General features: G+C 49.4%; 1 protein-coding gene across 12 annotated transcripts in view; it reads left to right on the top strand.

Moving 5' to 3' along the window:
* Positions 1-6,311: 6,311 nt before the first annotated feature.
* PLEKHG3 (pleckstrin homology and RhoGEF domain containing G3) overlaps positions 6,312-12,434 on the top strand; it is a 40,529-nt gene continuing 34,406 nt past the window's right edge. For 5 of the 12 annotated variants that reach the window (XM_081047702.1, XM_081047697.1, XM_081047703.1 and 2 more), the window contains exon 1: positions 6,503-6,605. The gene's annotated coding sequence lies outside the window, so the exon portion shown is untranslated. Of the gene's footprint in view, positions 6,606-6,991; positions 7,122-12,434 lie in introns of those variants that run through there. The other 7 variants (XM_081047701.1, XM_081047704.1, XM_081047694.1 and 4 more) reach the window with 5 other exon arrangements.

A 12,434-nucleotide genomic window follows, 5' to 3' on the forward strand; every position in this document is an offset into this window, starting at 1 on the left:
CTTCTCATCAGCTTTATGACCCTGAACACATTCTTCCTTTTCTTCCCATCACTCAATTTACTAGCTCTTGGACAAGTCTATAACTCACTTGTGAGCCTAGAAGGATTTCTGGTGAGTTGTAAGACAATTCACACGGTTTGGTTGGGAAGAGTGGGGTGAGGACATTTCTTGGGTTTAATTTGCTTAAGTTGCTCCCACCTCCTCTGCTTGGGCCTAATGGCTCCTTGGGAGCTGGGATGAGGTATTTTGGTGGCAGGATGCTGGTTAAGAGCACAAGTTTAGGCTGCAGAGGGACCTGGACCTGGGTACATTTCCTGAGTCTCCCATTAAGGGCCACATGGCCTGGGACATGTGACTCGGCCTCTTGAGACTTGATGTTCTCATGTGTAAAACGGGAGAGAACTATTATGGATTGGCGGGAGGATGGAATGAGAATGCTGATGGAGCACTTCATGCTGCTCTTGGCATGATGCTATCTATCTTCAGACGCTACCTAGCAGGATAACTGCAGTCCTGGGATATGGGTATTTGGATCACAGCATCAGTGGTTATAAAGCCAGGTTCTTCTCCCTAGATAAGCTTGGAGGTGAAAGAAAAAGACAGCTTTTCCTTAGCTAAAAGATCCAGTTTGGGGTCCTTTAAGATGGTAGGATTCAAGATTTCTAGGACTGCAAAAAATCCTGGAAATCCTCTAAGACTGAGAAGAGGACAGTTATGTAGCAGGAGAGTGAAAAAGAGAGGGGCCAAAGGCGACCTCCACAAAGAACCACTCCTGAAGAAATCTGCGATCCTGATGGGAGTGCCTGGCAGCCACTGTGTGGGGTCTGTGAGCCTGGGCACTGCTCAGGTAGAGAAACAAAGTTACCCCGTCCACATTTGGGTCAATTCCTCACCCGCCCTGGAGGAGAAGCTGGTGACTTCAGAAACTAGATGGACTTGGTCCCAGTTGCCCCAACCTGGTTGTAACCAGCCCATGTTTCCTGTATGGTCTGGCACAGCCACCAAAGTAAGGGTCTGCAGATCTGGGCCCGCTGGTTCCGTGGTACAGCTGCTTTGTCCTCTTTGGACAAGATGGAGAAGTCAAGGCTGGGAACCCATAGGCCCCAGTCAGGAAGAAAACATCAACAACGAGAATTACAGTCAAGAACTGTCTCCATCTGCAAGTAACTGGACAATTATGTCCTATTAAGCCCTCTGTCATTAATTTGTTTTCTGAGGGTTACAGCTGAGTACTCGGTGGGCATGCCCCACCCTGCCTATCACCAAGCTGTTGAAGATTAAGCATTTGTTATGAATCAAGGTGGAACTCTGCCACATCTGATTAAATGTAATAGCCTTATTATTCCAGCATCATGAGGTCTTAAAAGCCATGCCCTTTTATCTTTGGAGCACTGGGAGGGATTGCAGGGGTGAGGGTGGGGTTATTGTGAGTCCTGTGTTTCCGGGGAGAAAGAGGGAGCACCAGGAGGGGAAGCCACGGCAGATTCAGACCAGTGGTCTTCAAAGTGTGGTCCATGGATCTCTCTTGCATCTGAATCACTTGCTATTAAAAATGCAGATTCATGGGGTCTGCTCCAGTCCTGAGTCAGAAACTTCCCAGATGATTCTATGAACACTCAGGCCTGAAAATCTCAGCTAGAAGTGGAAAGCCTTCTGGGATATTAACAACATTGATCAATGAGGTACACAGACAACTCAATTATGCAGCCCATAGTTTCTAAACTCATCTCAGAAAAACTTTCACTTCAGCATTAGGCTGGGTAAAACCTGACTGTGCCATGCTTACACTTCATCCATCTACAGGTGGGGGTGCAAATAGAAGAATTTCTGGTCCAAAGGCCAGAAGTCAGAAAAGAAACAGCACGTTTGTATATAAATCAACCCCTAGATCATCAAAAGCTAATGTCGTAATTCCAACTCCCTGGTCTCAGGTGTTGTAAATGCTGACTTAGGCTCTTTATCTGCTGATAATGAAGGTGAACATAAGTGATCTCCAGAAATGGTTCACACGTGGCTCCCAGGTTCTTGAAAAACCACAAGTGATTGGCAAATGTTTCTGCTGCAGACACAAACTCAAACAAACAGCTCATTTCCTTCAAGAGCTCCCCACAGCAGTGGTTGTGAGCCTGAATGTTGTGAGAAGGGGACAAGTGAAGTCCTCTCCCTTCCCCCACACTTTCTTCCCCTTTCTGAAGTCAGATTTTTTCTGACACTAAGGAGTTCAGACTGGGGGAAAGAAGCTATTGATAAAGAATTTCAGGAAGGGGACCCTCCCTCCAAGGCCACTGCCCTCTCATAGTTAGTTAACAGACCTACCATTTTATTCTTTCATTCCTTTCAGGAAGCCTGGGGGTCACAGGGCACTAAATCACTGTCTTCTAAGGCACACGTTACATTGAACTTCATTCAGTGTGCTCTGGAGAAATGCAGAGTTGGGTCCTGCCCACAGAAGATTTTGATAGGATTCTGATAGATTCTGATTACAAATAGCCTGGGTGACTCTGGAACGGGTGGTAGTAGCTCGCACTTTTTCTTTATAGCAGATTTATTGAGATAAATTTCACATGCCACACAATCACCCATTTAAGTATACAATTCAATGGTTTCTAGTATATTCAATATTTTCAGTATTTGTATCACTCATAAAAGAAACCCCAAACCTGTTCAGTCATTTCCCATTTCTTCCAACCTCCCCCTACTCCCACTCCAGCTCTAAAGCAACCACTGATCTACTTTCTGTCTGTATAGATTTACCTATTCTGGACAGTGCATAAATGGAATCATACACATGTGGTCTTTGTGACTAGCTTTCACTTAGCGTAATCTTTTCATAGCTCATCTATGTTGTAGTATGACTCAGGACTTCCTTCCTTTTTATGACTGAATAATATCCCATTGTATGGATATACATTTTGTTTACCTATTTACCAGCTGATGGACACGGGTTGTTTCTACCTTTTGGCTTATGAATAATGCTATGAACATTTGTGTACAAGGTTTTGTGTGGACAGGTGTTTTCATTTCTCTTGGATATACACACCTAGGAGTGGAATTGCTGGGTCACAGGATAACTCTGTTTAACCATTTGAAGCACTGCCAGAGTTTTTCTATGTGGCTGCACCATTTTACGTTTCCACCAGCAATGTATGAGAGTTCTGTCTTCACGGGCTTGTTCACACTTATTATGTGTTTTTGATTTTGGCCATCCTAAAGGGTATGAAATGATATTTCATTTTTTCCCCTAATTTGCATTTTCATAGAGGCTAATGATGTTGAGCATCTTTTCATGAGCTTATTGACCATTTGTGTATCTCCTTTGGAGAAATGTCTATTTAGATCCTTTGCCCAGTGTAAAATTGGGTTATTTGCCTTTTTATTATTGAGTTGTAGGACTTTTTTACATATTCTAGATACGGTCTTTTATTAGATATAGGATTTGCAAAACTTTTCTCCCATTCTCTTGATGTCCTTTGAGGAGTTAAAGTTTTAAATATTGTTGATGTTCAATTTGTTTTTTCTTTTGTTGCTGTGGCTCACACTTTGAGAAACATTGCTAAAAATGTAGCTTGAAACTCTGAGACCTCAAAGTATGGCAGTGCTTTATAAGTCACCTTTGACAGGGATTTCATCCAATTTTGGGTTTCGTTCCCCCCTTCTCAGGGCTGGATACAGAGTCCCAGGGGACTTTCACCGTATTTAGATCCCCTCCTTCTTCTGAGGTCTACCACAATAGAGCAGCTGAAATGAGTTTGGAAATGTCCTTTATTGTGGAAACTCAATGGCCTTTGTCTCTGAGATTTGAAATTTTGACGCAAATGTTGGCAGCCAAGAGTTAGGAAGGAGGAGGGGAAGGGCTGGGAGAAGAAACCCTGCCATTGATTTCCATCGTGAGTCATTTCAACTGTGTTGTCTTGGTTTTCTCACCCATAAAATGAAAATACTTCCATCTCCCCATCTCAGTGGGGGTACTGTGAAGATTAATTAATCTGTATTTGTTAGAACACTTTGAGATCTTGGATTAAAGACATTACTGAGGCACAAGGTATTATTATAATAATAAATGATTTAATAGCAGGAGGGTGAGGCTACTAAAGCTGGAATTGGTAAAGGCAAGAAGGGGAGAGGCTTTGAATTGTAGAGGGGCTGCAGCTTAGAGCTCTTGGGCCCAGACACAGATTTTTATTCTTAAAGATGAGACTGTGTGACTTCTCACAAACTCTTTGGGTTATATCACCTGAATTATCATTGGTTTACTGAGTGCTTCCTGTATGGCTTGTGCCATAAGGAAAGATAAAAATCATTTTTGGAAATAAGTTATATTCACATTAAAACAATTAGAAACAATGCAAGACGTAATCAAGTGCTGAATTGAATATAACGAGTGTCTAAAAGAAAGAATAGATGGTGGTGAGAGCAGTGTTCTGCTATGAATCCCAGTCTACCACACACTAGGTGTATGACCTTGCCCGGTTTCTTCTGGGACTGCAACTGTTCATATAAGGGGCTATATGTCTAGGGCATAGTAAGCACTCAACTGTTGGACCTCTCTGGAATCTTGTCAGGCTGTGCTTTTGCTGGTTATGTAATTTTCACCACATTGCTAGATCCCTCCCCAATACTCAGTTATCCTGTCTGTAAAATGGGCTTAAGGACACTTCCAAGGTGGCTGTGAGGATGGAGGGTGACAATGTTTGTAAATTGCATGGCATGGGCCCTACAAATAGTAAGCATTCACTAAATGAGTTATTACTGTTATTAACACAATTACCTGCCCTAGCTGAGGAGTAAGGGGTGCAAGTCATAGCTTAGTTAAGTCATGGGCCTTCTCTGGAAGCTGGAATTTGAGGCGGGCAGGAAGGGCTTAATGGGATTCAGGTGATCAGAGAAGAAAACAAGATCAAAGAAAGTCGGTAGCCTTAGGATGGACTGCCCCCGCCCCGGAAGACAGGAAGGGACTGGGGCTTCTGTTTTTCTTCTAGCCGGGAGCCTGGCCGGCTGTATCTTGTGTAGAGCCTTGGCGGCTGTTTACCTCCAACCCGCGTTCCGCGGTCTCCACTTTCACCTTTCCAGTCGGCCAGAGCAGAATTGGAAAGCTGGAGCAGACCCTCCCTCCTCCCTGAGGAATGTGGGTCCCGCTTCCAGGGTCGGCCAGGCCCAAAGCTGTACCTCCTCCCCAAGTCAGGAGCCGGGAGCCCCGCTGTCTTAACCCCACCCCCCGCCAAGATCTTGTTTCAAAGTCACCTGAAAGCCATTTCCTTCCGTGCCCGCCCTGGCCCTCCCCTCCCAGTAAATCACCTGGAGCTTGCATTTACCTGGAGTAGCTTTTTTTTTTTTAACGTGTGTTTTAAACAAGAATTCTGTAAGCGTCGTTTACTATACACACTTGTCTACACCCGGATATCAAATATACCCAATGATTCTGATATCAAAGTCCCTTTCCTCCTCCCTAGGAACTGGTGATAACGCCTAAACAGTGGGACCTCTCTAGGGTCTCATCCTGGGCTTCTCTCCTCTTGCCTTGTGCTGGGACAGCCATCTTTTTTTCAGGACATTTTTTTGATGAATTATTCCGGGTTTTTAAATGTATGCTCTTGCTCAAAATGTGCTTATTGAGTGTCCTTGTCCCCCCTATCTCCCACTTTCCAGGTGTGTACCTTTCCATGACCATTTGATCGCATTTAGACGTAAAAACAGGAGACATTCTATGTCTTCATTTTACAAAAATGGGGTTCTGTTACATTTCCGCATCTTTTTCTCCCACTTAACAGTCTGGCGACTCCCTCCAAGTTATCGGCTTCTTCATCTCTTTGTCAGCTTCTCTGAGGTCCGAATTTACATCTGTAAAGGGTTATGGGGACCGACTTTCCGTGAAGAATTCAAAACGTGCCTTTCTGACTCAGGAAAGCCGAGGTGGCCTGCTCTGGGGGGGGGGGAATCAGGACCCCCAAATCGGATCCCAAGCAATAACTCACTTGGAAGCCCCCTTTCCTGTCGGTACAATGGGGGAGGTTTGGGTTGTCCGGTGCCCTCTCGGAAGGCAGTGACATCAGGTCTGTGACACCAGGGTGACCTCCACCACGTGCCTCTTTGTATCACGGAGCAGCCGGACTGCCCCGGAGCCCCGCTCGCTCGCGGCGGGCCGGAGCGGGTGGGGCGGCGCGCTGGCCCCACCTGCGGGCGTTAATCATCAGCCGCGCAGGAGCGCAGCCGCCGCCACGGCCTTTCCCCCCGGCTCCAGGTCGCCGCGCCGCGAAGTCCCCCCGTGCCCCTGCGAAGCCGCCAATGGCTGGATTCCAGCCGCGGCCAGAGTCTCCACCCACAGGAAAAATTCCTGGCCCGCCCCTCCCTCCCTTCCCTCCCTCCCGCTGCAGCCGGGGTTCGGCCCCGACTTCCTGCCGGGCGCTGGGAAGCGGCGCGCGGACTGGGGTCCCCCGGGGCCGCGCTTGCAGCTGGCCACGTCCCGGGCCAAGGGGCGGCAGTGGGCGGGCGCGGCCGGCAGCCGCAGCCTCTTCCGCGAGCGACTTTCAAACTCGCGCCCGCGTCGTCGCGGCACCTGGGCAGCCTCTCGCGTCGCGCGTGCGGGACCCGCCGGCGGCCACCCCCCGGTGAGTGCCCCTCGGCTCTGCCCCCTTCCTGTGGCAGTGCAGTCCGCAGGGTGGCGGTGCCCAGATCCAGCCCGAGACCCCCGCCCTCCCGGGACCCCCGCGCAGCCCCCTGCGGCGTGTGGACTCCGCGCGGCCCAGGACGGCTGGGGGCCGCGTTGGCTCCTCCCAGGGCGACCCTCCCAGCCCAGGGCTGGAGCGCGGGCGGCTCGTGCCAGGAGACATTTTCTGTCCTTCAGCCCCCACCCCGGAAATGCAAGCGGACGCGCCGGGTGGCTCCAAGCGGCTGTTTGAAACCCGGGAAGCCCTCGAGGCTGTGTGCGCCTACCCGCCCCCCTGCGCTCTCGGGAGCCTGAGGGCTGGTCCTCGCCCGGGACGGTGGGCCCCGCGGGTGGACTCTTCTGGGAAGGACGCAAGCCTCTGGTCCTGGGAGCTCAAGAGGCGCCAGCAGCTTGTTTCGGGTTGTGCCACACGTTGCTGGCTCTTGGGAACCTCAGCTCCTGTCCTGAAGGGACTAGAGTGAGTGCCAGAAGTGGGGTTTCGGGGAGCGGAAATCACTGCCTGCCGCCGTCTGCCTCGACCTAGCTTACGCCTGAAGTCGGTTTGCTCCGTAATCTCGGGCCTTTGGTTCGGAAAGCTAGGAGAAGGTGTGCAAACGTGAAACTTGCAAGACATTGTTAGGCAGCCGCTTTTCCTCTTCGGAGCTGCTTCTGAAAACAAAAGGGAGAACGGAGTGGGAAATCTAATGGTGGGAGGCTGGAGAGGTGTGGCCTGGGGGAGGAGGGCGGTGTTAGTGGCCGCTGTAAGAGTTTCATCTCTGAGGTCATTCGCTAAGCTGTTGGCAGATGAAGGGGCCTGTCCCCTGCTCTGGGGCCCCCAAGAGGCGACCCAGACGGCATCACCCTAGAAGGAACCCTGGATTGGGGTTCTCAGACTCTCCCCAGCCTGGCCTCTCATGCAGCCTCATCAAACGGAACTTGCTGGAGAAATAAGCAGGGAGAGTAGTGACAGTTCCCTTTCCCCTGTGCTGAGCATATCCCCTGCCTCCCTTCAGCAAAGTGCCTTTCCAGCCCCCCCTCTGCTGGACGGAATGGAATCCCGAATGACTTAGCTGGGAGTACTCTGGGAGCCCAACTATCCCCAGAAGAAAACCTTGGGAGTAAGAACCAAAACAAGGTGTACCCGTTCTCTTTGTTACTCACCCCTTCCCTGCGGTGCTGGGACGCCTCACCTCCTTCTACACCTACTGATAATACTCTTGCTGCCTCTGCTGTCCCCACTTCCTTCCAGGAGGGTTGGGCAACGCCTTTGCTTCCTGGGTATCTTGTTCTGGGGATGGGGCAAACCAAGTTCTAGAAGCAGAGGGAGAGGTTTGTGTAAGCACTGGGGGGAGGGGGGTTTCTACTGCCTTTTATTAACAGTGACAGCAGGGAGAATGGAAAGAGCACTGGCCTGGGAGTTCAGCACAGGATTTGGCCTGTGTTCTAGTCCTAGCTCTACTGTGTGGCATCAAAGACTGATAGTCACTTGGGCAGGCAGGCAGTAGATTAGCCTGCTCCATTTACACGAAGGCCAGAGAGCCCAGAGATAGGAGGTGATTTGGTTCCCGTTGGCCAAATAGGGACCAGAATTCAGATTTCCTCACTCTGTCTAATCCATGCTTTTCCCTACATGACCTAGGCGAGTCACATACCTTTTCGGACACAGTTTCCACATGAGTAAAGTGGGGTACCTACTTGCCTGCTCTTCCTCATAGAGGCGGCGGTGAGGAGCAAATGAAGCCATGTGTGTGGAAAGTGCTCCATAAACTCCTATACAAAATAGAGGGGTCATTGTGGCTAAGAGGCGCCCTCAGAGAGCTTTGCGATTGACTGGGTGAATCCCCTGTGTACCACAGGACATAGCAGACACCAGGAGCCAGTGGTGAAAGGTGACAGCCCTCAGCCCTGGTGTGTAAGGTCTCCGCTCCAGAGTAAACATTTGCCTTACCAAATCCACAGCTATCCCAGGGTCACAGTGTTTACCCTGGAGAAGGCCAAAGGCCATGGCCTGAGGGTGATGACCAGGGTTGGAGGGAAAGGGGCTGCGACTAAGATTTATAGCATGCCCTTCACCCCCCCCCCCCCCACAGAACCTTGTGAAGTCTCTGGCTCCAAGCCTGGAGGGTTGCTACAAGCCCAGGCTGGCGCTGACCTAGGAGGGTTAATTGTGAAGCCATCTAGCTATTCTCTGTTGTGTTGGGGGTTGAGGGGACTCAGCCTTGGGAGGGTGTTGCCTTTACAGCTGCACTGAGGGCTGTCTTCAGCTCCTCATTTGTCCCCCTCCCCCATCCCAGGCTGCTTCTCTGGCCAGGCCGCTGCTCTGGCCCGCCTCTCTGGCCAGCTGCATGTCCATAGCCTTTGTTCCAGGCCCACCCTCCCCAATAGAAGCCCTCACGCTGGGTCGCTGGCTCCTGGAAATCACTACTGCCAGCAGGAAGGTTCTACTGGGGTTGCAGAGGACCTGGCAGACACTCATTTCCTCTTGTAGGGCTCATCTTGGGGCCCCCAACTTGCCCCTGGCCAGATTCTCTTACTGTCTTTTTTCATCTCATTTCTTCCCCTTAATGGGTGGGTCATCCTCTTTTTCTTCCTATACTCATGCCTCTTAGTTCTGTTTTAAAGCATTCATTAATACACTCAACAGTTATTTATTTGATACCTACTATGTATATATATATATGTGTGTGTATATATATATATATATATATATATATGCTAGATGAAGGAGACAAAGCAGTGAACAAAACACACAACAATCATTGACCTACGCAGTTGACTTCTAGTGGGGGAAATTGACAATAAGCAAGATAGACAATTGAAATAGAAAGCATGTTAACGATCAGCAGAAAAATATGATAGGGAAGGTGGATGTGAATTGTCATGCAAGGCGTGAGATGATGTTTTACACCGGGTGCCTCAAGGAGCGATTTCTCTTCATCTCTGATTTCCTTTTCTTGAAACCCAGTTCAAGCGACACACTGTGGCACTGAGGAGCAGGGTTTGGAATTGGATGCACCTGGGTTCAGATCCCAGCTTGACCCCTTACTAGCCCTGTGGTGCTAAAGTCCTTTGCGCTTGTGTTTCTCATCTGTAAATTGGAGTTAGTCATCATACCTACCTTGTACGGTATTGTGAGAGTGAACGTTGAGATCATGTATGGTATATGCTTAGCAAAGCCTAGAGAGGTGTTCAATAAATGATAGTCTTTTGGGATTTCTCCAGCCAAATCCTGCAGGGGTAGCCTAAGATAGTTAATGCTAAGGACTGTAAAGGTTTCCATTTTAAGTATTAGGAATAGGGAATTAGGGAGAGGTGAAAATAGAAATCCTAGTTAGTGTAGACTTTCTATTTAGTGAGGTTTTTCTAACCAACACTAGATTCCTGATGGTTGAAAATGTGGGACTCCTAGGTGGGTGCTGCTTCCCTTGATGACAGGGTAAGCTGGAGCAGCTCTGACTCTCCCTTACTCTGGGATTCTGTGTTTCCAACCAGCCCTGATGAATCACACCTTAGTTTCTGGCTTCTATATTCTGCCTCGTGCTGGGAAGGCTATCAGCTGGGAAGGCTATCCTGGGGAGGCTCTGCCCCTTTCCCAATGTCTTGTAGAAAAGTTATGCTCTGGGGAGGAGAAAAGGGGATGGGCAAATGAGGAACTAGTGTGTGTGTGGGGAGCTGTTCTAGGAGAGCCTGGCAGGGGTGGCTAGAGGATTCTGATGGAGGCTCAGAGTCAGCCCCGAAAAACGTTTCCAAAAGTGTCCACCCTGGGACAGAATTTAGAATAACAAACGGACAGACACTGAGATCTCTGGGTCTGGCTGGACTCTGACTGTTCAGCCCTGTCCTGCTTCCACCCAGATAGTCAAGTCTCTTCTTTTCTCAGCTGGAACCCCGGACCTCAAAGGGAGGGGCCCATCTAACAGACTACTGTCAAAAGCTGTGGTGAGTGGTTTCCTGGGGGCCCTACCCTGGCTCAGGAAGCGGGGATGGGCTGTGAAGGGTGGGGCCCAGGGAAGTGGTCATCAGCCATACCACTCCCCCCGAGGGCACCCTACTGCACACGTAGGCCAGCCTGGCAGTCTCTGTGGTGAAGCAACTTTCTGGGCCTGCCAGTTGGTGCGTGGGGACCAGCTAAAGCTAGATGTAATCTGGCCTCGGAGGAAGTTGCAGACAGGGCCTCAGATATTTTTCTGATATTGGCGATCTCAAGTCATCAGAGAAAGAAAACTGGGCAGGGTCAATTAACCTGTGATTGCGGTAGGTGCCTCCAGAGATGCCAGCAGCCCCTCTGGGAGTTAGCTGTCTGGGGTAAAGTCTGGCCTTGCCCACTGGGTCTCTGCTCTGTTCTTCTTTTGACTGGAAACTCTGAGGGCAGGAACTGTGTTTGACTCGTCTTTGTTCCCACGTAGCATCCAGAACAGTATAAAGTGTAATCAACAGGCTGTGATGAACTTGCATTGGGGTCCTATCCTGAGAATAATCTGGTCTTGGTCTCATCTACTCCAGCTTTTGCTCCATGAGGTTAGGGGGAAGAAGGCAGTGGTGGGGTTAGCCCAGCCCCAGAGGGGCTGTTGCCATCTGGGAATGTAAGCAAAGGGAGAGCGGGGCTTTTTACAGTTCTTGCTGGCCTCTGGGGAGGGAGCCTTGGTTTAAGCTCAAGGACTGGATTTTTAAGGACTCTTAAACTCTTTTTCATGTGAGCAGACTGCGGCTGAACAAGGTTCCAGTGGGTGCAGTGGTGTCTGCACATGTAGACTTTGGGAAACACAATTTGATAGTTCTAGAAGTTGCTCTGGTCTGGTTGAGAATGGAGGGATGGTACAAGAGGAGGGAAGTCTTATTTTACTGTGGTAATAGTATCCCAAGAGGGGAGAGGGGTTCTGCAGTACTGGAAGCTTTTAAAACTCTTGTCCTTTATTCCCCAGGCTGCAAGAATGTGTGTGTGTGTGTGTGTGTGTGTGTGTGTGTGTGTGTGAGAGAGAGAGAGAGAGAGAGAGAGAGAGAGAGAGAGAGAGAAAGAGAGAGAGAAAGAGAGAGAGAGAGAGAGAGAGAGAGAGAGAGAGAGAGAGAAAGAGAGAGAGAGAACTGGAGGTTCTTGAGCAATAGAGGAAAGTGTTTATTGAAAGGAAAAGGGAACCAGTTTTCATGCAACCTCTCTCTGTCCTGCGCGTTGCGGCGTACCCTGTGCTCGCTGTCGCTGCATGGTAGGATTCCAGCAAACATTTGTTGAATAAGTCAAACCTTACTGTGTGATGAAACCTTAGGAATTAAAACATTTTCATGCTCTTCACACAAGTTCTTTTCCTGTCTGAAAGTGCCCAGGATATAAGATTCTAAGACTCTGTAGTCAGCTGCTCTGGCAGAGGGGCAGGCAGACCTGTATTCCTCCAGCCTGGAAAAGTGAAAGTGTCCCACCTGGAGTCACTGGGTCCAGTCCTCCCAGGCCTGCGCAGAGGTTGCCCCCAGGTGGACAGTAGGATGTGCTTATAGTCTTGAACATAGTTCATCCCATAATATGTCTCATAACATCCCATAACACTCTCCTGTCCTATTCAGGACTTGGCTACCCAGCAGCCGTGCTTTTCTGTATATAGCCAAGAAGGCCTCAGATCAACCAGAACTCAAATTCCTACATTTTTTTCACACCAGCCCCCTCAGACCCTGTCTAACTTTGATACATAAGCTGTGTCATCTTATTTCTAAGCCCACAACTGACAGGAAACAGCAAAGAAAAGAGTGTAAAGAGACTGACATTGAGAGGGAAAATGATGGCAGTGCACCTGAGAGTTGACAA

Source organism: Rhinolophus hipposideros (assembly GCF_964194185.1).
Source record: "Rhinolophus hipposideros genome assembly, chromosome: 5".
NCBI lineage: Eukaryota > Metazoa > Chordata > Mammalia > Chiroptera > Rhinolophidae > Rhinolophus > Rhinolophus hipposideros.